Genomic DNA, 24782 nt, shown 5'->3' with positions numbered 1-24782 from the left:
ATTTAACCCAGGATAGACTGTCTGTCGGGGTCCTTCCAGCACATAGCCAAAAGTTTTAGAGTTTGTTAGCCATTGGGGTTCAACATGTCCATTGCATACCAGTATTAAACCAGAATCAGGAGGAGATTGAGGAGACCCAATAGAAAATGTTGATGATCTCATTCCTGTTACTTAAACTGGGAACAAGTGGCAAGTTGCTGAGCTTCCCACAGACTAGCTGAGGACACAGTGCCAAAGAGGAACCTGCATTCTTTTCCCTAAATGTAATGAGGCTGAAAAAAGATTCTGAAGAAGATGTAGAGTTATTTTGGTAGAGCTTCCAAGAAGACTCTGGTGCAAGGTAATGGGAAGGGGGGTTGAATCGTTTATTTTGTTCATTTTGCTCTGTCAGTGGGGGAGAGAGGGGGATTAAGATTTTAAATAAAAGTTGATATGATAGCTCTCATTATAAAAATGTATGGTTTGGGTAACATCTCCAACCCTTTAATGGGAAATTCAGTTATTCTGTATTTCCAGGCATATGGTGGTTTCTCAATCAGATGTTTGATTATTAATTTAATGCATTCGTTCTCAAAGTGTGGCCCCTGAGCCAACAGCATCAGCAATACCTGTGAAGCTGTTAGAAATGCAAATTCTCAGACTGTACCTCAGATCTACTGAATCGGAAACTTGTGACTGGCGTCCAGCAAAGTGTGTTTTAATGAACCATCCAGGTGATTCTGAGGCCTCCTAAAGTTTGAGAATCACTGGTTTAATATTGTTAATTGGAGCCACTGGCTAGGTCATGGGTCTGAGCAATGTTTCGATTCTGACATTATGCCATGTTCCTCATATTTATGGGTATTTAAGTCATTCATTTCCAAGTATAATGGGTCCTCTAAGTAATCAGTAGGGAGTTGATCTAGATGCCAAAATCAAAGCGATACAGTCGATTAAAACTGTGATTGAATAGAATTCATGCACATTCTTCAGGTAAGTGAAGGGTCATTCTTGTTACATATTCATTCCTTTTCAGTGCTTGTTGATTACACATGTTTTATTCTGTAGTATCAGGTTAAATGGTTCAGAAGCATCCTGTGTAAGCAGTAATTTGATGTAGCATGACTTCACTATATAACCCTTTATATAACATCATCAGTCCATCAGCAGGGAAAAAAAAACAGAACACTCCTAAATAAAAGGGACCTGTCACTTAATTTTTCTCTGAGCATAGCAGTGGGAATCATTTCATCAATTTCTTTGCATGCAGGAACAATGCATCTCTGCAGTATACAGGTTTGTTAATGCCTGTTATTTTGAGATGATTACATTTTTTGCTTGTTAATATATAGTTCTCTTGTGATCTTAAAAATGTTTCCCATTAGTCATCATTGTTCTCATATGGTACCTGAAAGAATTAACCATGTCCGCTATGTAGACATGGTTAATCTACATCGGTGTTCATTTCTGAGACAAGAAGAAATGCTTAGAATTAGAACACAATGTGGGCTACTGCCTAGCAGTGATTGATTTATGAGGGCTTATAAATTGGTTGCTAGGCTTTCTAAGTGACATGCAATAGTAAGGGACACTGAAAACACAGGAAATATTGTCTCCCATTTATTCCAGGATGCCTTAAACTGAGATCTTGAATTTAGGCTCTATTTACTGCAAATGTTTACATGTCCTCTCTTCTGTCTCTGAAAACCACATAACACCAATTATGTTTTCTTTCTCTATATATAAACATGCAAATAGCTTATGTAATCAAATATATGTGTGCACAAACTGATTACTTAGAAAGTTAACAAGCCCTGCAACCATTTTTTAGTGAATTGTTATAAATTGTCCTTGATTTCATAATTCTCAACAAAATGATCAAACTTCATCAACATTCATGGGATCTGCTGAGTCTCCTCTCGGTTTTTTTTTTTTAGCAGATTGGCTGGTCTATTAGAAGTAAGACTTGATTAAAGTTTTTGAAGATTATCGCAGGCCCACTCTTTCCTTATCATTCATAGAATACTTAGCACATACTTAATTGGCAGGTGTTTTCTACGAATCTACAATGTGTGAGGCAATGCACCTGAGCACAAGATTTTTGGCAGTGACAAGATTGAGTGTGCCCTTCTCCTGACTAACTGGTGGTGTAGTAGAGACCACCAACTAGTTACCAGTGTTCATCTCCTCTTCTTCCTGGGTTTACATTTTGCAGCTTCCTTTGTTGCTGGGTGTGGCATGTGGCTGAGTTCTGCCAATGAGTAATGTAGGGTATGAGTACTTGTGGGATGTGTCATTCTACCCTGGCCCTAAAACGCTTCCATGCACCCATCTCCACACACACTTTCATGCCCCCTACACTTCCCTAACTAGTTCGCTGGGAAGAAAGACATTGAAAAAACAGCAAAAGTGTTTGAGAGGTAAGAAGGTGAACTAGCAGACATGACCTTATATATAGGGACCTTCAGGTCTTAAAGTCCTCAGAAAGAAAAAAAAATTTCATTTGGCTTGATTATTTGTTGTGAACTGTTACGAGTTTTACTTAAATGAGGGGAGACCGCAAAAGAGATTAAGCTGAGTATAGTGGAGACAAATCTAACAAATTAAGAAATGTGAGATTATGTAGACTCTAAGAAATTGGTTAATTTCTTTAATTCATTTGTGTTAACAGAAGGACAGTGCTAGAGCACAAAAGCCGATGCAAGTGTCTTTTGTAGTCATAGACCACATGAGAATAACTGCAATTACTTATGCACACAGAGTGTGCGGCTCCTTTCCCTATAGTCCTTGAAAACTTTGACTATGCCATGTAAAATATGTACTTCAATAAGGAGGATCTTTCAGGAATGCTTTGTTCCCATATATAATTTGATCATTTAGGGGTTGCTTTGAACAGTGATATACAAGGGGGAAAGTGTTGAAGTGAGAGCAGTCTGCCAAGGTATAAAGGGGTTCATTGTCTGTAGATAACTTAAAAATGGTAATAAACCCAACTGAAAGTTAGTCTGCTTGTTATTACCATGCACCAGCAATTCTAAACAATGCCAGTGACTTAAAAAAATACTCTTTCCACCAGGGAAACCTCCTGGTAGAAAGGGGTTTACACAGCCCGCTACCTTTGCTCCCCAACCCAGGTTGATATATACCACTAGACACCTTAAAGTATCTATTAGAGGCAGTTTTCAATAGCTTTCAGTATAACAAGAGATATTCTGCAATAGGAAATATTATATAGTCATAGAATTTTTAATAGTGCATTGCCCAGGAAAGTAAATCAGAGGCTATTTTTTCTGGCCTGAAAAAAAAAAAAAGTGGAACCAATGACTTCAGGAAGGCTTCAAGCAAGAGCTTGTTCTTCAGATTTTTAAAAGACCTGACCAATATAATGCAACAAAGAAGAGGAAGCATTGGATAAGGGGGAGAGCAAATTCCAAAGCTAGCTAAGTGAGCCAAGACTGGAGATGACCTTAGGTAGAGACTAGTGGAATATGACAACAGCTCAGCCAAGTTGGTATAGCTGGCACAGGACTCAGGTTACAAGTGTCCAAATGTTCTGTTGTGTTTGGAAGTTATCAGGTCCTCATGAGTGTTAGTGTCACATAGTCAAAGCATTGGTTTTACAAATACTACCAATCTGCTGTCAATAACTAGTACCATAGTTTGGGACAGGGAAAAAATTAGATATACAACCATGGCAATTCATATGGAACACATGATCCGTGTTATAGTTCTGGGTTTTATAAGTGATGACTGCAGGGCCCCATTATGCTACACAGTGCTTGGTCATCCAGTTTGCAGTTGTGTGAAGCAATCTTGACTGTGCTGACCTGCCAACAGCAGGTCTGGGCTTAGTAATACGGGGGGCATGTAGGGCTCCAAATGCTGGATACCAAGCCTTAGATGATCAGTTTGATCTCTGCCTTTACCAGTTTAATATTCCATAAATTGTTGGTTTTGACCATCTCTTTGACCATAACTGGACCTCATTGAAATAAGGTGTCATGTGAGACTGACACCTCTTTTTTGTGCTGACCCACATCAAAGAGTTTACAGAGGGATTTGAGAGGGAGTATGACCACCAGGTTCAGATACGTAAGAAAGTTAAGGAAATGAGATGATATTGAGAAAAATGGGCTTTCAACACCAATTTAAATCATGGAAACTATGTTAATATCTAATGAAACCTCATTTGCCATGGCATAAACAACAATCATCAAACCTCAACAAGAACAGATAAAACATTACTGTATTTCTCATCCTTGAACATTGATCATTATTGGTCCTCAGTGAGCTACAATTTTGGGCATGCTGCTATCATGAATAGCCATTGCATCATTATATTGGCCAATTTCAACAAGGTAAATATCAATAATGAAAGTAAGCTTACTTCTAATGTGGTCCTTCCCCTGCTGCAAAAACATATTGCAGTTCTTTAGAGTAAATGTAAGATGGAGTGAATAGTTGTCTAATCTGTTGTTACCTTTCTTCATCTGAGACACAGCATTAGAACTTCATTGGCAGGGAATTAAGGGAAACTTGCCCAACAAAAGCTCTGTGCAAATTCCCATCCCTTCGGTGCCAAACAAACAGAACAATGTTTGTAGAAACCTTTCCTGTTGAATTTTTAGTGTGGTTCCAAAAGCAGAGGCAGGGAGGATAAACCACCCAGGAAGGACACTGGAGGGAAGTGGTGAGGCACAGCATTTCTTATTAAAAGGAAGCCAGCATGGTAAATGGGCCCTATGTATGAGCCAGAATTGCAGGTCTATCAAAATTTCCACTGATGGGTCCAAGGATCCCAAAATCTTAGGTCAGCTTCTTATGCTAAGAATTGACAAAGCCCTTAGCACTCAAACTCTCTAGGCAGCCAGACTTTTTTTTTTTTTTTTTTTTTTCGGAGTCTTGCTCTATCACCCAGGCTGGAGTGCAGTGGCGCGATCTCGGCTCACTGCAAGCTCCGCCTCCCGGGTTCACGCCATTCTCCTGCCTCAGCCTCTCCGAGTAGCTGGGACTACAGGTGCCCGCCACCACGCCCGGCTAATTTTTTGGTATTTTTAGTAGAGACGGGGTTTCACCGTGGTCTCGATCTCCTGACCTCGTGACCCACCCGCCTCGGCCTCCCAAAGTGCTGGGATTATAAGCGTGAGCCACCGCGCCCAGCCAGACTTATAACTGGAGTTTTAAACATACTTTTTGCAAGTTGCCAAAGCCTTCATTTTTCTTTTTAAAAAATCTATTAAGCTAAATCTTTTCAGAAGATCACCATTTCTTTTTAGCATTGCTGAAATTTTTTTAATGTGTCTCTTGGAGGCATAAACAATCAATGTAGCCATTAATTTGGAGGCCTTTCTCTCTGACAGTGGTGCAAACTGAAAACTAATGATTTGAAAGACGTTCTGACTAATCAGGTCAGGGGGAGAAATGGAGAAATGAATAGTGTTCCTCATAGCCCAGCTAGAGAGGCTTGCTTGCTTGCTATTTTTTTTTTTTTTTTTTTTTTTGCTGTGAGTTTTAATTTAAGAAGAAAAAAGTCAGGGGAGAAAAAATGACAGAATATGCCAGTACTGCTTTTTCCAATGATACTTTTAAAATCTTCCCAAAATATAATATTTTTATTGGTTTTAAATATCTGAGGGCCCTTTCAATTTATTTTAGCCCCATTTTCCTTTTGTTTTATATTACAATACATATATATTTACTTTTTTTTTCCTTTGGAAAGTTTCATTAGTTTGAAGCATGTGAGATTTATTTAAGTGCTTTTCTCAGTGTCTGAGGCTGTATTATTGAATTGCAGAACTGGTTTTTAAGTTTACTAGTTATTCAAATTTGCTGTCCCCAGTAATCAAGTTATGGTCAAGGAATTCTCTTGCATAGGGAAAATGCTTTTACATTTTCTCTAATAGAACTAAGGTCTACCTTCCATCCCAACTCTGGATGTCCTTTTCTGGTTGGTGACCAAGGGCCAACGGAAAGAGAAAGGGAGCCTTAATGATGTTTTATAGAAAACTAACTATATCAAATAAACTCCACAAGCTAGAGTTTGGAGTCATATAAAGCATTTTCTAAGTTACTCAAAGTGTCACTGATTTGAAAACTCAGACTGCATTCTTTTTTTTTTTTTTTAGGCTTCCAAAAAGTTCTTAACTTTATTTTTATTTTTATTTTTTTTGGATCTAAACTTTTTTTTTTTTATACTTTAGGTTTTAGGGTACATGTGCACAATGTGCAGGTTTGTTACATATGTATCCATGTGCCATGTTGATTTCCTGCACCCATTAACTCATCATTTAGCATTAGGTATATCTCCTAATGCTGTCCCTCCCCCCTCCCCCCACCACACAACAGTCCCTGGAGTGTGATGTTCCCCTTCCTGTGTCCATGAATTCTCATTGTTCAATTCCCACCTATGAGTGAGAACATGCGGTGTTTGGTTTTTTGTCCTTGCGATAGTTTACTGAGAATGATGTTTTCCAGTTTCATCCATGTCCCTACAAAGGACATGAACTCATCATTTTTTATGGCTGCATAGTATTCCATGGTGTATATGTGCCACATTTTCTTAATCCAGTCTATCGTTGTTGGACATTTGGGTTGGTTCCAAGTCTTTGCTATTGTGAATGGTGCCGCAATAAATATACATGTGCATGTGTCTTTATAGCAGCATGATTTATAGTCCTTTGGGTATATACCCAGTAATGGGATGGCTGGGTCAAATGGTATTTCTAGTTCTAGATCCCTGAGGAATCGCCACACTGACTTCCACAATGGTTGAACTAGTTTACAGTCCCACCAACAGTGTAAAAGTGTTCCTATTTCTCCACATCCTCTCCAGCACCTGTTGTTTCCTGATTTTTTAATGGTGGCCATTCTAACTGGTGTGAGATGGTATCTCACTGTGGTTTTGATTTGCATTTCTCTGATGGCCAGTGATGATGAGCATTTCTTCATGTGTTTTTTGGCTGCATAAATGTCTTCTTTTGAGAAGTGTCTGTTCATGTCCTTTGCCCACTTTTTGATGGAGTTGTTTGTTTTTTTCTTGTAAATTTGTTTGAGTTCATTGTAGATTCTGGATATTAGCCCTTCGTCAGATGAGTAGGTTGCAAAAATTTTCTCCCATTTTGTAGGTTGCCTGTTCACTCTGATGGTAGTTTCTTTTGCTGTGCAGAAGCTCTTTAGTTTAATTACATCCCATTTGTCAATTTTGGCTTTTGTTGCCATTGCTTTTGGTGTTTTAGACATGAAGTCCTTGCCCACGCCTATGTCCTGAATGGTATTGCCTAGGTTTTCTTGTAGGATTTTAATGGTTTTAGGTCTAACATTTAAGTCTTTAATCCATCTTGAATTAATTTTTGTGTAAGGTGTAAGGAAGGGATCCAGTTTCAGCTTTCTACATATGGCTAGCCAGTTTTCCCAGCACCATTTATTGAATAGGGAATCCTTTCCCCATTTCTTGTTTTTGTCAGGTTTGTCAAAGATCAGATAGTTGTAGATATGCATTTTTAAGCATCACAATCAAACCACAGTATCACCTAATCTTTTGGATTAAGGAAATGCCTTATAGAGTGAGGAGTAATATAACCTCTCCTTCAACAAAACGTAGGGGTTGGGGGAAGGTACAGGAGCTGCTACTAGTTTTAGTCCATTGGCTCAGTGAAACTTCAGAGCCCCCTCACTACACCACCATGCTGGAGCACTTTCACCCAAGACCCTTGCCAGCCCAGTGGAGCACTTTCACCTGTGGCCCCACTGCCACCCCATCGGAGCACTTTTGCCAGCAGCCCCTGATGGAGCATGATTGCCAGTGGAGAGGGAGCACCTCGGCCCCCTCAGTGCAGCCAGTGTTTGACATGGAGAAACCAGAGAACAAAGCCACAGACCCAGTCCCAGTCCCTCCCAGAGTTAAAGCAGTCAGCCCAAGAGTGCCCAGCTGAGCCTCGGACTTCTGAAAGCATCCAGAAATGAAGCCAGTCAACTAAACCCAACTTATACTACTGTCAAACCTTTAAGGGCATTGAAAAATTTAAAAGCTTCAAACCAGCAGTGGTGTGTTGGAGAAAAAAATGTGAAGAACGTAAAAGTTAAAAGCCCCATCCAAAGGACAGCAACTTCAAAGGTTAAAGGAACATCAACCCACACAAATCAGAAAGAACCAGTGTGAGAATTCTATAACTCTAAAATCCAGAGCACCCCTTTACCTCCACATGAGCCCACTAGCACCCCAGCAATGATTCTTAGCCAAAATGAAATGACTGAAATGATAGATACGGAATTCAGAATCTGTATGGCAAAGAAGCTCATCAAGATTCAGGAGAAAGTTAAAACTGAATCCAAGGAATCCAGTAAAACTATCTAAGAGCTGAAAGACAAAATAGCCATTTTAAGAAAGAATCAAACTGATCTTCTGGAATTAAGCCCCCTACAAGAATTTCATAACTCAGTCAGAAGCATTAACAGCATATTAGACCAAGCCGAGGAAAGAATCTTAGAGCTCATAGACCAGTTCTGCAAATCAACTCAGACAAAAATAAAGAAAAAAGAATTTTTAAAAGTAAAATTGTGGGCTGGGCATGGTGGCTCATGCCTGTAATCCCAGCACTTTGGGAGGCCGAGGTGGATGAATCACAAGGTCAGGAGATCGAGACCATCCTGGCTAACATGGTGAAACCCCATCTCTACTAAAAATACAAAAAATTAGCCAGGCATGGTGGCAGGTGCCTGTAGTCCCAGCTACTCGGGAGGCTGAGGCAGGAGAATGGCAGGAACCCGGGAGGTGGAGGTTGCAGTGAGCTGAGATCACACCACTGCACTCCAGCCTGGGCAGCAGAGCGAGACTCTGTCTCAAAAAATAAAATAAAATAAAATTGTAAAGGCACAGTGGCTCACATCTGTAATCCCAGCACTTTGAGAGGTCGATACCTGTGGATCACTTAAGCTCAGGAGTCCAAGACCAGCCTGGGCAACATGGTGAGACCACATCTTTATCAAAAATACAAAAATTAGCTGGGCATGTTGGTGCACAGATATAGTCCCAGCTACACAGGAGGCTGAGGTGGGAAGATCACTGGTGCCTGAAAAGTCAAGGCTGCAGTGGGCCATGATTGCACTAATGCACTCCAGCCTGGGTGACAGAGTGAGGCCCTGTCTCAAATAAATGAATAAATAAAATCTCCAAGAAACACAGATAAAACATGAGGCCCTGTCTCAAATAAATGAATAAATAAAATCTCCAAGAAACAAGAAACATGGAGATCAGGAAACATGGTCTCCAAGAGACCAAATCTGCGATTCATTGGCATTCCTGAAAGAGCAGGAGAGAGAGTAAGCAACTTGGAAAATATATTTTAGGATATAATCCACGAAAATTTCCCCACTCTTACTAGAGAGGATGACATGAAAATTCAATAAATACAGAGAACCCCTCTGAGATACTATTAATAATAACCAGAGAGAAGAGTCAGGTCACTGGTTTTTTTTTTTTTTTTTTTTTTTTTTTTTTTTGCATTTTTAGTAGAGATGGGGTTTCACCATGCCAGCCAGCATGGTCTTGATCTCCTGACCTCATGATCTGCCCACTTCTGCCTCCTAAAGTGCTGGGATTACAGGCGTGAGCCACCGCACCCAGCCTGAGTCAGGTCATTTATAAAGGGAACCCTGTAAGGCTAGCAGCAGACCTCTTAGCAGAAAATTTACAAAGCAGAAGAGACTGAGGGCCTATTTTCAGCATCATTAAAGAGAAGAAATTCCAACCAAAAATTTCATATCCTGCCAAACTAAGCTTCAGAAGTGAAAGAGAAATAAAATCCTTCTCAGACTAAGCAAATGCTAAGGAAATTTATTGCAACTAGACCAGCTTTACAAGAAGTCCTTAAGGAAATGCTAAACATGGAAACAAAAGAATGACACCTGCTAAAACCAAAACACACTTAAGCACACAGCCCACAGACACTATAAAGCAACTATACCAATCAAGTCTACAAAACAACCAGCTAACAACACAATGAAAGAATCAAAATCTCACATATCAAAACTAACCCTGAATGCAAATGGTCTAAATGCCACCACTTAAAAGGTATAGAGTGGAAAGCTGGATAAAAAGATGAGACCTGGCCGGGCGTGGTAGCTCTCGCCTATAATCTCTGCACTTTGGGAGGCTGAGGCGGGTGGATCATTTGAGGTCGGGAGTTCAAGACCAGCCTGGTGAGACATGGTGAAATCTCATCTCTTTTAAAAATACAAAAATTAGCCAGGTGTGGTGGCACACGCCTGTAGTCCCAGCTACTTGGGAGGCTGAGGCAGGAGAATGGCTTGAACCCAGGAGGTGGAGGTTTCAGTGAGCTGAGATCATGCTGTTGCACTCCAGCCTGGGCAGTGGTGCGAGACTCCGTCTCAAAAAATAAAAAACAAAAGACAAGACCCAACTGTCTGTTGTCTTCAATAGACCCATCTCAAATATAATGATACCTACAGGCTTGAAGTAGCAGGATGGAGAAAGATCTACCATGCAAACAGAAAACAAAAAAGAACAGTAGTCACTATTCCTATATCAGATGAAACAGACTTTAAATGAATAACAATTAAGAAGGAAAAGAAGAGCATTACATAATGATAAAGGGTTTAATTCACGAAGAACACAGACCTATCCTAAGTATATACACACTCAACACTGGAGCACTCAGATTCATAAAACAAGTTCTTCTCTAACTACAAAAAGTCCTAGACAGCCACACAATCATAATGGGAGACTTCAATATCCAACATCCCACTGACAACATTAGAATATTGAGGCAGTAAACTAACAAAGAAATCCTGGACTTTAACTTGGCACTCAACCAATTTGACCTAATAGACATCTACCTAATATTTCACCCAACAACTATAGAATATAAGTTCTTCTCATCTGCACATGGAACATAGTCTAAGATCAACCAAATGCTCTGTCATTAAGCAAGCCTCAATAAATGCAAAAAAATTGAAGTCATACCAAGCACACTTTCAGACCACAGTGCAATAAAAAAAGAAATTCATATCAAGGTGACCTCTCAAAACTACACAAATACATGGAAATTAGACAACTTGCTCTTGAATAACTCTCGGGTGAACAATGAAATGAAGGCTTAAATTAAAAAAAATTTGAAATTAATGGAAACAGAGACATGACCAAAATCTTTGGGATGTAGCTAAAGCAGTACTAAGCGGAAAGTTTATAGCACTAAATGCCTTCATCAAGAAGTTAGATTTTAAATTAATCTAATATTGTACCTACAGGAACTAGAAAAAAACTGAACTAACCCCAAAGCTAACAGAAGAAAAGAAATAACTAAAACTAGAGAAGAACTGAACAAAATTGAGGCTCAAATCCATACAAAAGATCAATGAAACCAAGAGTTTCATTGGTTAGAGTTAAAAGAATAAAAAAGTTTGATAGACTGCTAGCTAGACTAATAAAGAGAATAGCCAAGTAAGTCCAGTCAGAAATGACAGAGGTGACATTACAATCAATCCCACAGATATACAAAAGATCTAGAGAAAATGGATAAATTCCTGGAAACAACCTTCCTGGAAACAACCTCCCAATATTAAACCAAGAAGAAAGTAAAAACCTGAACAGACCAATAACAAGTTCTGAAACTGAATCAGTTATAAAAAACCTGCCAACTGAAAAAAGCTCTGGACCAGACAGATTCACAGCCAAATTCTACCAGAGGTATGAAGAACTGGTACCAATCTTACTTAAAGTATTTCAAAAACTTGAGAAGAAGGGGCTCACCTCTAACTCATTCTACAAAGCCAGCATCAGCCTAATACCAAAATGTCGGCAGAGACACAATGAATAAAGAAAACTGCAGATCAGTATCTCTGATGAACATGTTGAACAGATATCTTCAACAAAATACTAACAAACTGAATCCAGAAACATGTCAAAAATTAATAAACCACAATCAAGTAGATTTTATTCCTGGGACAAAGGCTGGTTCAACATATGCAAATCAATAAATGTGACTCATCACATAAACAAAATTAAAAGCAAAAATCATATGATTATCTTGGTGGATCCAGAAAATACTGTTGAAAAATCCAACATCCCTTCATGATAAAAACACTTAACAGACTAGTCATCAAAGGAACATACTGCAAAATAATAAGAGCTGTCTATGACAAACACATAGCCAACATTATACTAAATGGGCAATAGCTGGAACCATTCTCTCTGAGAACTGGAACAAGACAAGGGTGCCTACTCTCCTCACTCCCATTCAACATAGTACTGGAAGTCCTAGCCAGAGCAATCAGGCAAGAGAAAGAAACAAACATTCAAACAGGAAAAAAGAAGAAGTCAAACTACTTGTATTTGCTGATGATACAATTCTATACCTAGAATACCCTAACCACTCTGCCAGAGGGTTTCTAGAATTCATAAACAATTTCACTAAAATTTCAGGATACAAAAATCAATGCACAAAAATCAGTAGCATTTCTATACACCAATAATGTTCAAGCAGAGAGTCAAATCAAGAACACAATCACATTTTACAATAGCCACAAAAAATGAAATACCAAGAATACAGCTAACTAAGGAGGTGAAAGATCTCTACAAGGAGAACTACAAAACACTGCTCAAAGAAATCAGAGGTGATACAAGCAAATACAAAAACATTCCATGCTCGTGAATTGGAAGAATCAATATTGTTAAAATGGCCATACTGCCCAAAGAAATTTATAGATTCAATACTATTCCTAACTACCAATGTTATTTTTCACAGAATTAGAAAAAACTATTTTAAAATTCATGTGGAACCAAAAAAGAGCCCAAATGTCCAAAGCAACCCTAAGCAAAAAAAAAAAAAAAAAAAAACAAAGGTGGAGGCATCACATTGCCTGACTTCAAACTATACTACAGTAACCAAACTAACAAGGTACAGGTATAAAAACAGATATGTAGACAAATGGGACAGAATAGAGAACCCAGAAATAAAGCTACACACCTACAACCACCTGATCTTCAAAGATGGCAAAAACAAGTAATGAGGAAAGGACTCCCTATTCAATAAGTGGTTCTGAGGTAACTGGCTTGACATATGCATAAGAATGAAACCAGATCCCTGCCTTTAACCCTACACAAAATTAATTAAGATGGATTAAAGATTTAAATGTTAGACCTCAAACTACAAAAATCCTAGAAGAAAACCTAGGGAATACCCTTCTTGACATTGGCTTTGGCAAAGAGTTCTTGGCTAAGTCCCCAAAAGCAATTATGGCAGAAACAAACATTGACAAGTGGGACCTAATTAAATTAAGAGCTTCTGCCCAGCAAAAGAAACTATTAACAAAGTAAACAGACAACCTACAGAATGGGCAAAAATATTCACAAATTATGCATCTAACAATGATTTAATATCCAGAATCAATAAGGAACTTAAATCAACAAGAAAAAAACAAATAATCCCATTAAAATGTGAGCAAAGGACATGAACAGGCACTTTTCAAAAGAGGACATACAAGCAGCCAACAAACATATGAAAAAATACACATCATCACTAATCATCAGAAAAATGCAAATCCAAACCACAATGAGAGGCCATCTCATACTAGTTAGAAAAGCTATTATTAAAAAGTCAAAAAATGACAGATGCTGGCAAGTCTGGAGAAAAGGGAATGCTTATACACTGTTGGTGAGAATGTAAATTAGTTCAGACACTGTGGAAAGCAGTTTTGAGATTTTTCAAAGAACTTAAAAAGCAGAGCTGCCATTTGACCCAGCAATCCCATTACTGGATGTATACGCAGAGGAAAATAAATCATTCTACCGAAAGACACATTCACTTGTATGTTCATTCCAGTGCTATTCACAATAGCAAACACATGGAATCAATCTAGGTGCCCATCAACGGTGGACTGGATAAAGACAATCTGGTATATATACATTGTAGAATATTATGCAGCCATAAAAAACAAAAATCATATCCTGTGTAGCAGCATAGATGCAGCTGGAGGCCATTATTCTAAGTGAATTAACACAAGAGCAGAAAACCAAATACTGCATGTTCTCACAAGTGGGAGCTAAACACACATATGCATGGGAATAAAGATAGGAACTATAGATACTGGGGAATGACTTGAGGGGGTAGAGAGGAAGGGAGGGAGGTGTGGGCTGAAAAACTACTTACAGGGTACTGTGGTCACTACCTGGTTGATGGAATCATCCATACCTCAAACCCCATCATCACACAATATACCTTGTAACAAACCTGCACTTGTACCCCCTGAATCTAAAATAAAAGTTGAAACTATTCAAAATGATGATAATATTTTTTAAAAGTTCAGACTGACAAGAAATATGAAGATTAATGTTGATTTCTAAGACATTTTTGAGCCACTAGGTCTTAAAATTAATTTCACTTACAAAAATCAACCTCTATTTTCTAAGTTGGAAATAACTTCAAAGCCTAGGATTTGTGAGTTTGTGTAGGAGATGTTTTGGCTATGAATCTCTATTGTTGTTCTCAAACATCAGGAGAGTTTATTTCTCAGTCCCTCTCTAATACTCTGTGGCTGCCAGTGTTGAGCTCTTGTATACAGTCACATCTTTGCTCTCATTGGCATCTTTGAGACTGTCCATCACAGGTTGAGAAGCTGCCATGATTAGTAGCATTCTCCTAGTGCCACCTCCTATGGATGTGTAAGTCTTTACAAAGTATATGTACCACCTGTTTGACACTTTTTCTGCCTTAAGATGGTAATTTTGTCACTTAACTTCATTGATGGTGGAGATGACATGAGCTCAGTGACTCCCGGTGATGAAAGCAGCCTGCAGGAGTGACTGGGATTCTCCAGCTTCCATGTCACTCACAGTGACTTCCAGCTCTGGAATACGCAGCCAGCCTCCTAGACTCCACCTTGTGTACATTACCCACTCTCTTTGTTCACCTAGAATTTATGCAATCCTAGAGGCTGGATTTTATTATCTTGCCTGCCATTCAACACTGTGTACTCCCGTTGGGCGGAGTTCATACTAGATGATGTTAGGAGCAACTGAATTCCCTAACTGCCTAGGGTGACCTTATAATTTATCATCCAAACCAGGACACTTTTGAGCAGGAAAAAGGGTAGTGTTAATAATGATGCTGAAACAGTAGCCTGGGACTTCTCTGGAAAACCCAAATTGTATTGTACCCCTACTTCCAACCTATGTGTGGGTACTGTGTTCCATATACCACTCCCTGAACCAATCAGCGGTGGCCAGTAGCGTGCTGATTGCAACTGAAAAGGTTATCAGCAGCTGAAAATACTTATAGAGGAAGAAACATGTCTGGGAAATTCGCTATCAAGGGGGAAACCTGGACACCAACCCTAAGACCTCCCACATCCAATCAGTTCTCAAGTCTTGCTGATTCTGTCTTCTAAAGATCTCAGGTCATCTATTCATGTTCTTCTATCCCTAGTATCTTCACTTTGGTTGCTGCCACCATCATCCTTCCCTTTGAGTATTGCAATAGCCTCCTAAATGTTTCCCTGTTCCAGTCTTGCCCTCATCTAATCAATGATCTAGATAGAAGACAGCAATTTTTCTGAGGCCAAAGCCATGCACTCTGCTAGGCACAGGGGATTCAGAAGTGAATGTCCAAGTCAGGATCACTCCAAGGTACTTACCTTCTTGCAGCAGAGACAGACGGTGAACAACTAAACTAATAAATAATAATTTCAGACTTTGATATAAGCCATAGAGATAAGCAAGAGAGAGGGATGATAGGAAGAGAAGGTGGCAGGGAGGAGGCTACTTAAGGGTGGCAGGGAGGAAGCTTCTCTGGGAGTGATTTTGCGTCAGATTTGAAGGATGACACAAGATAGTCATGTTGAGGGTCAGGGAAAGGGCATCCCAGGACATGCGAAGAAGGATGTAGAACACCCTGAGAAAAGGTACATTCAAATGTTTTCGTTTCTTTGTTTTGAGACAGAGTTTCACTCTTGTTGCCCTGGCAAAAGTGCAATGGCACGATCTTGGCTCACTGCAACCTCTGCCTCCCAGGTAGCTGGGATTCCAGGCGCCCACCACCACGCCCAGCTAATTTTTTTGTATTTTTAGTAGAGACGTGTTTTCATCATGTTGTCCAGTCTGGTCTTGAACTCCTGACCTCAAGTGATCCGCCCACCTCGGCCTCCCAAAGTGCTGGGATTACAGGTGTGAGCCACCGTGCCCGGCCTCAAATGTTTTTAAGTAGCAGAATGGGAGACCTGTGTGGCTGGCAGTCAGTAAACAAGGGGAGAGTGGTTTGCAATCAAGTTGAAGTGCAGGCAAGGGCCAAGTTACCTGGTGCCTTGTAGGCTAAGGAGTTTAGATTTTAATTCGAAGAGCAACACAAAGCCTTTAAATAGTATTAAGCAGAGGAGCTAATTGAACCAATTATCCTTTTTAAAAACCAATTTTGTCTTCTGTGTGAAAAATAGGTTATGGGTAAAAGGGACATTGAATAGAAGCCTGGAGTTCTCATTCAGGTGGGAGAGGATGGTGGCTATGGGAATGGAGTGAAACTTTTTTAATTTTATCATATTGGTGGCATTTGTGATTACTTAGATAAATGTTTAAACTTGCATCTTTCAAATCTATCTCACACTCCTTTTATTATTATCTTGACTGCACAATTTGTGTCATATGTTGTTTATGTCATTCAGTGTTTGTCAAAGTATTCTTTTTTTTTTTTTTTTTTGAGATGGAGTCTCGCTCTGTCGCCCAGGCTGGAGTGCAGTGGCGCAATCTCGGCTCACTGCAGGCTCCGCCGCCTGGGTTCACACCATTCTCTTGCCTCAGCCTCCCGAGTAGCTGGGACTACAGGTGCCCGCCACCATGCCCGGCTAATTTTTTTTGTGTTTTTAGTAGAGACGGGGTTTCACCATGTTGGCCAGGATGGTCTCAATATCCTGACCTCATGATCCACCCACCTCGGCCTCCCAAAGTGCTGTGATTACAGGCGTGAGCCACCACACCCAGCCAAAAGTATTCTTTGAAAAACAGATTTTTGGTCGGGCACTGTGGTTCATGCCTGTAATCCCAGCACTCTGGGAGGCCAGAGCAGGTGGATCATTTGAGGTCAGGAGTTTGAGACCAGCCTGGCCAACATGATGAAACCTGGTCTCTACTAAAAGTACAAAAATTAGTCAGGTAGTGGTGGTGCACACTGTAATCCCAGCTACTCAGGAGGCTCAGGCAAGAGAATCACTTGAGCCTGGAAGGTGGATGCTGCAGTGAGCTGAGACTACGCCACTGCTCTCCAGCCTGGGTGACAGAGTGAGACCTTATCTCCAAAAAAAAAAAAAAAAGAAAAGAAAAACAGATTTTTGATTTATGTTTTTTTAATGCATTTTTATGTCAGCCAACTATGAGGTATTTAATTTTAGAGACTGTGTACTGAAAGTCTAGAAATGCTATAGATGTCTAGAAAATGGCTAGAAATTCTATCCCAGTGGATCTCAAACTCAGCTCCTGACATTGATTTCGATAGAGTGTGGGAAATCCTGGTGAGTCTGCTAGCAGTCTCCAGTGGCAGTGGCGGTGGCTTTCTGATTGCCAACACAATGAAGAATGTATTTAATTTTGGAGTAAATGATTGAGTGTTCCAAAGCCAAGGAACTATGCTTTTCAGTATCTGGTGAAATGAGGTGCCATCATGTCAGAAGGATGACTGTGTGTGTGGAGGTGGATATCCATCTATCTGTCCATTCATCCATGCATATACTCAGATATACAAATTCATGCCATGGTGAAGGGGGCTATTGCATGTAGAGGCTGTGAAACAACATACAGTCCTGCTTACCTTCCATTATTTAAAAAGTTAAAACCTATATTCTTTTTATATTTGCTAGTTCTCTCCAAAAGGGGGTGACAGTTAACTTGGTTGGCTGAATCCTAGTTTGAACCTGTTTAAGAATTGGGCATTTACTTATTTGCAGAGCAGCAGATATGCTTTTCTGAACTCTCTTGATACATCACTCTGTGCCAGGAAGACACATGTAATTCAGATATGTCTGGGCCCATTTCAGCATACTGGCTGTCGGAAGTCTGCAGGAGGAAATACCTTCTTGATTAAATTCTCCAAGGTTGACATTTTTTGCTGCTCAGCCTGCTGAATGATTTCACATATGGTTTTTGCAGAGTCAGAATTCTTCAGTGATGTACAGGACACTTTCTTTCTTGGCAGCATGAAGTTCTTTTGGCCACCAGGGTGGGGAAGTTATTTTAATGTGTGAATAAGGGGCAATTTTAGTTAGAAAAAGAGACTTACCTCTTGGTCATTTAAAATACATTTTAGGCCAAATAATCATGATATGAGGAAAAAATTCGCACCATCATTTAATGAATTTCAGGTTTTTACAAGGGTTCTGCTCCTACTCCCCATTTTTCTTCCTAATGAATAGCTCTGGAATAGAGTTTTGAATGATTTACTAACTTTCATACCCAGCAGCCCCCTACAATTTTGCCTTTTTGTAAGTGCATTATATTGACCTTACCTGCAGATCATTTCCTTGAACTGTATTTTTGCTAGATGTGGCCCTGGGGAAAAATATAGTCAAACAAACAAACAAAACACGGTCCTGTTCTAGACCCACCCAGAATGATATAATAGTAAGTATCTTCCATATTCAACAGTGATACTGTTTTGAGAACTCACAGCCGGTTTGAGTTTAGTTCAGTTCAATGTTTTCTTTCTGTTTTGGTTCATAATTTCCCAGGGGCCTACTACTTCTGTGCTTAGCTTGAAACGTAGTGTTCTTCTAGCAGAGAATGCTATCTGGTATATTTAAATCAATTAGGAGACCTGAATGAGAAGCTCAGTTATAGACAAAGATAACAGATTACATTTTTATTAGGAAATCTTGAGTTATTAAGAATGTTTTTGTAAATCGAAGACACGAAAAAATCTCATTCATTGCCTGGGCACTGTATTTTGCCTAACCACATCATTTCGCTTAATTCTCTTAGAAACATTGAGTTGCATATTTTTACCCCTGTGTCAGTTGTTGGTGGCTCTGCTACAAATAAGGTGACCAACCCAATTAGGACTTACGGGTTTTCCTAGGACATGAAGATTCTCAGTGCTAAAACCAGGACAAGTTGATGGCCTTAGAAATTACCTTATTAGTGGCCTAAAACAAAACGATCATTTCTCATATTTCTGCAGGCTGGCCTAGTGGGGCTTCTGGGGGCATCACTTGGGCCCCTTGTGTGACTGCTTGGTGGAGTCTGGATGGGGTAAGCTATCTGGGCCTCGGCAGAGATGGTTGGGCATCTCCTTCCATTGGGGTCTTTTGTTCCAGACTTATTTGCAGCCTGGAGGCCTCAGCGTTCCAAGAGGGCAAGAGCAGAAGCTACAGGGTCTCTTGAAACTACTCAGAAGTCACACAATGTCACTTCCACCACATTTAGTGGTCAAGACACAGAGGCAGCCCAATTCAAAGCATGGGGAAATAGAATTCACCTTTCAATGGAAGGAATGGAGACTGGACATTTTTAATCCATCACAATCCCTGTTATATACATTAGCATTCTGAGATTCAGTAAATTTAAGTAACTTTTCTAAGACCACACAACTCCTAAGTGGCAGATCCAGGATTTGAACCTAGGTCTCTATGCCTGAAAAACCCATGCTCTGATGCTTCCAGATGTGGTATAAATATACTATCCCAGCATCCGATAATACAGAGAGCAACTGGGCATTTTCTTGCTGTTCTGGGATGGGGTAGAAGAAATAAGGGTGGAGAAGGAAGAAGGAAAAGACAGAGAAGCAATGATTTGTGACTTCTGGACAGCCCGAAGTCATAGAAATTCGTCCAATATGTTTTGAGACTATAACTCATACTTGCCCAATTCTGTACAATGTGTTTGGGCTCCTGCTGTCCTCCCACCCCTACTTGAGTACAGCTTTATTCCCCAAAGTAAATGCTTCCAAGGGCCTCAGATTTATGCTCTTCTTGGCCTTGATGCTTATCTCATGCTCTTAGACACTATTCTCATGTTTGTTCTACCGAGGCATTTGCGTCCCCTCCTACAGTTGAGAGTTTGAGAGACAGTTGCTCTAAGACAGTTGTTTTCAAAGTAGGCAAGTCCCTGAGAGCTTTCATGGAGTCCATGGAATCAAAACTACTTTTATAGTTCTCAGATATTGTTTGCTTTTTTCTACTCTCATTCTTTGAGTGTAAATTGGAGTTTTTCAGAAACTACGTAAGGTGTGATACTGCAGCAGATTGTAGCAGAAGCAGATGAGAATTCTACTTTTTTCTATTAAGACAGACATTAAGGAGATTTGAAGAAAATCTGTTTTCTCTTGTTTTTAGAAAATAGTTATTTTTCATTAAAAATATTACATATGTTAGCATGTAAAAGTTTTTATTATAATTTTAAATGAATTAATGCACAAATATTTTTAAAGTTTCTCAGTTACTTCCTATTAAGTGAACTATCTGTTAATAAAATGCACATAAACTAAAGCTCCTTGGGGTTATCAAAAAATTAAATTTAAGATGGATGAAAGCAAAAAGGTTGAAAACGATTTTCACTATCATTTTACTAGCTGCCATTTTCTGAGCTCCTATATTTTTCTGCACATTCTCATTTAATCCTCACAGCAACTTTATCTGGAAAGTATCCCATTAATCCCCAACTCCCAGAGGAATGAACTGGTGTGCAAAACCATTAGTCACACAGCTAGTGTTCTGTGGAGCTAGAATTTGAAGGCAGTCCACCTGACTCCAGAGTTAAACTGAGAAATAAATAATCGTGCAATAATATAACTGTTGCTTTTCTGGACCAGAAGAAAGAGATACACAGAGATCTAAAGGACTTGCATGAGTCATTTGAGGTGGCTTGGGCAGCCAGCAACAATGACTTTCTCCTGGCCTGTCTCATGAAAAGTTGACTAGTCATAGCAACTTGTCCTTTTAAAGTGCAGTTTTGTGAAAAAGAAATTCCTTCAAATTCAAGTGTTGTTCTTAACCTAGTAGTGGTTTCCGTTCCTCTTATAACAAGAATTTCTACTAACTCTTTATGCAAACTGAGTACTCAACAAAAAAGAAGCATTTGTTCATCCAATTATCACATTCTAAACTGCAGAAATAAATGCTTATTGACTTAAACAAATTTCCCGATTACTTTAGCGATCAGCCTGTGCATTTTGTTTGTTTGGGTCTAATTGGTAATAGTAAAACAATATTTGCTACCGCCTATTGAGCACTTATGTGTCAGGCACTAAAAGAGAGACTTCACAGACTTTATAATCATGATCTCCCTGCATCCTCAAAAGAATCACTTGAGGCAGGCAGTGGTGTTATCCTCTCTACCTTAGAGATAAGGAGATGGGGCTTATAGAAGTTAAGCTGCTTGCCTGAGGTCACCCAGCTAGCAAGTAGGTGACTCAGGAATCGAACCAGGTCTAGGTTGTTCCTAGGATCATGTTTTGAATCATTATTCTCTGCCAGCCCCGTTCAAGGCAATGTCAATTTGTCTATGGAAAGGAGGTCTCCGAAGTAGACTTGAAGTAGCCCAGATAAATTAGGAAAGAAACAAATGCTATTTTACCTTCAAAGATTTTAAGGAAAAACCAAGAGATGCAACCCACTCATGTAATGAGAAAACAGAAGCAATCATTTAATTTTATCCTTAACCCTTCACTCACACCTCGCAGTTAAAAGTATGCAGGCAAAAGGCATAAAAATTGTTCTCATCTCTATCTGGTACAACCCAGGGATATTTTAAGGTGGCCAACAATGCCAACTGAGTTTTGATTTTAATTGTATCAGGCAGGCCTTCCTTCTGACCTTCCTTCCTTTAATTTTAAAGTGTCATGATCATGTCCAGTGTCAGAGGTGATGGGAAAGCTGAGGATCCAGACGTGTCAACAACAGATGCACGCACTGCTGGAACACTGGAAAAAGAGTCGATAGGATTTCCCTTAGGGCTATGCTCCAGGTGCACTAGGAGGGGATGAGGACAAAATTCTCCCGTGATGTGATTTATTTTGGGTGCTGAGCTAACCAAGTGCTTTCAGCAGGAGTTCCAATGGCAAATTTTGGCTTTAACAACCTGGACAACTTTTTGATTCCTGATAAGCATTCAGGTTGTTGCTACTGTTGTGAAAGCTTAGAGTCTTGGCACAGAAAAGGATTCTCTCTAGTCCAGCCTCTTACATAATTTGAATAGCATTTATAAATTGTGCTTGAGCCATGATGCAAAGGAATTCAATATACTGTTAAGACATATCTGACCAGAGCAGCTTGTTGTTGCTTAGGAACCTCATATTAGAGACACAAAACAGACAATTTTTGGCATTCTAAATCCATGCACTTAATTATCTCCACTCTAAATTAGCTCCAGAAACAAAAAAAATGAATGAATGTGTCCAAATCTGGATAATGTAAGCAGATGACCAGAAGGTGGAGGGTTGTGTGCATGGACTTCTCCTCTGCTGCCTTCTGCCTGCTCTGATCTCCTGTCCCAAGAAAGCAATTAATCGATCAGAGCATGCTACGTCCAGTAGTGCTTTCTGGCCATTGTTTTTAACACAGTGATGCCTGGGAGTATCTCTTTGGTGCTCTGTTATTTGAGCAATTTTATTGAGCCCCGTAATTCTTTGGAACTTTTATGTAGTTAAAACTGTAATCAAAGGCAGAATTTATGCAGTCATCTGGCTGCTATGCTAGATAATACGATCAGAGGTGGATTCTTGTCTGTGTCACTTTAATGCCTCCATCCCAAGTGCCTTGCAAATGGTGAATAAGTAAATAATGTTAAAATAGTAATAGATATGAGCTCTTACTGTGTGTCAGATAGTACACCAAGGGATTTATCTAACTCCCTTAAGAGGTAGGTATTACTGATATCCCCATTTTGCAGACTAAGGGGTACAGTCCAAGGCCCAGTTCCCCAGCTAGTGGGCAGTAGAGGCCGTGAATTTAACCATTAGTACTACACTGCTTCCAAATACTTCCTGACTGAACAAACATTTTGTAATTTTTATTGTCTCCCTCTCTCTTTCCCTCTTCACCCGCCCCACCATGAGTCTTAGCTGTTGGCCTTCTTTTTTTCTCTGAATTAACTGGCTGGCTTAGAAGAGCACAGGGAAACCATTTTCTTGTTCACCTCTGAAATCCTCAGTTACTTTCAGGTTTGTCAGTTGCTGTAAAATCATTATTTTATGCACAGCAGCTCATCCGGGTTCTAAAGTATGCGCTCATTTCTCTACCAGCACCCACGTCCAAGTCCATTATACCTGGGGACATTTCAGTTTTGTTTGCTTTTATTACTTTGCTCTTCTATGCCTGAAGTCAAGATGAAGTGGCCTTGTTTGTTCACCTTCCTATATCCCTTCTCAAGTGGAGGAAGCCTGGGGGAAGCCAGGCTTTTTATTTTTATTTTTTAAGTTTAGTTTTGTTTTTGTTTTGGAGCCATGAATAACATTTTTCAAATTCTGTTTGCTAATTTCAAATCTACTTAAATTCTTAAGCACTGGCAAGGCAAACATTTCTTGGTCCCGTGCAATGGCTTTGGGGAGGAGCTTGGGGCACATTCAGGCCAGGGTAATAAGGAAGCAGAGGGGAGCAATGGAGAGTAGGTAATATAGATACAGAAAACTCTAGGCCAGGCACGGTGGGTCACGCCTGTAATCCCAGCACTTTGGGAGGCCGAGGTAGGCGGATCACCTGAACTCAGGAGTTCGTGACCAGCCTGGCCAACATTGTGAAACCCTATCTCTACAAAAAATACAAAAATTAGCCGGGTGTGGTGGCACTTGCCTGTAATCCCAGCTACTTGAGCCGAGATTGCGCCACTGCACTCCAGCCTGGGCAACAGAGTGAGACTTCATTTAAAAAAACAAACATAAAAACTCTAAACTGCACAACATTTCAAGGAAAGCCTGGAGCTGACCTGTTACTCTCCTTGGTTGCACCATGGCACACACGTGTGCAGATACCATGAACAAAATTCAAGGTGATCGCTAACTCTAGAAACCTCATCTGAGAAAATAAGAGAATTCTTACTGACAGTGACAGCCATATGACTTGACCAGTTTACTTAAACCTCTATTCTTTCCCCTGTAGAAAGGAAGCAGTTAAGGGCTCTATATCACAAATCTGATGTGGGGATTAAATTAAATAAAATGTGCAAAGCACTTGGCATGTTTTCTGGTCCACAGCTCACAACAAAAGATAGGAACTTCTTCTTCTGCTGGCCTGCTCTACCATTTGACATTCTAAGCATGAGAGAATCACTTCTATGGGTTTAGGCACCACCCCTTGTACTCTTCCGAAGAGTATTTTTAAAGTATTAGTATTTAAGTATTAATATTAAGTATTAATGTGTTAATATTGAGTATTAAAGTGTTCAAATATCTGTGGGTTTTGGTACCACCTCTTGTACTCTTCCCAAGAGTATTTTTAAAGTAGTCCTTTAATATATTATTTCATATTAATTTATCAGCATTAGGATAGGAATCACTAAGTCTCCCCAGGAGTGAAAAATAAAAGAGTGACTATCATTTATTGAGTATATATTATATTCCAGGCAACAAGTTAAACATTCTGTGTTCAATATATCATTAAATCTTCTCAACAACATTATGAGGAGCTAATTTAAAGGGCTGAATAACTTATCCGAGGTCATTTGGCCAGAAAAGGTAGAATTGAGATGTTAACCCAGAATTGCCTAACACCAAAGCCAATACCCATGTTACAGTACTCTGTGACCCCCAGTGTTTCGATGGTAAAGAAGAGGTCCGGAGAATAGCAAGGCAGGCCAGGCCTGTTTCAAGTTCCAAGGT

The 24782-nt window shown here is 39.7% G+C and overlaps 1 protein-coding gene across 1 annotated transcript in view; it reads left to right on the top strand.

Annotated features, from left to right (window-relative positions):
- The first annotated feature begins 261 nt into the window (after window positions 1-261).
- Window positions 262-24782, top strand: part of NR3C1 (nuclear receptor subfamily 3 group C member 1) — a 468091-nt gene continuing 443570 nt past the window's right edge. The window contains exon 1 of the mRNA XM_032158228.2: window positions 262-340. The gene's annotated coding sequence lies outside the window, so the exon portion shown is untranslated. The remainder of the gene's footprint in view (window positions 341-24782) is intronic.

The sequence above is a fragment of the Hylobates moloch genome, unplaced genomic scaffold (genome assembly GCF_009828535.3).
Source record: "Hylobates moloch isolate HMO894 unplaced genomic scaffold, HMol_V3 SCAFFOLD_6, whole genome shotgun sequence".
In the NCBI taxonomy this organism is placed as follows: domain Eukaryota; kingdom Metazoa; phylum Chordata; class Mammalia; order Primates; family Hylobatidae; genus Hylobates; species Hylobates moloch.
Note: the sequence above shows the minus strand (reverse complement) of the source record. Positions and strands in the feature narration are given on the sequence as shown.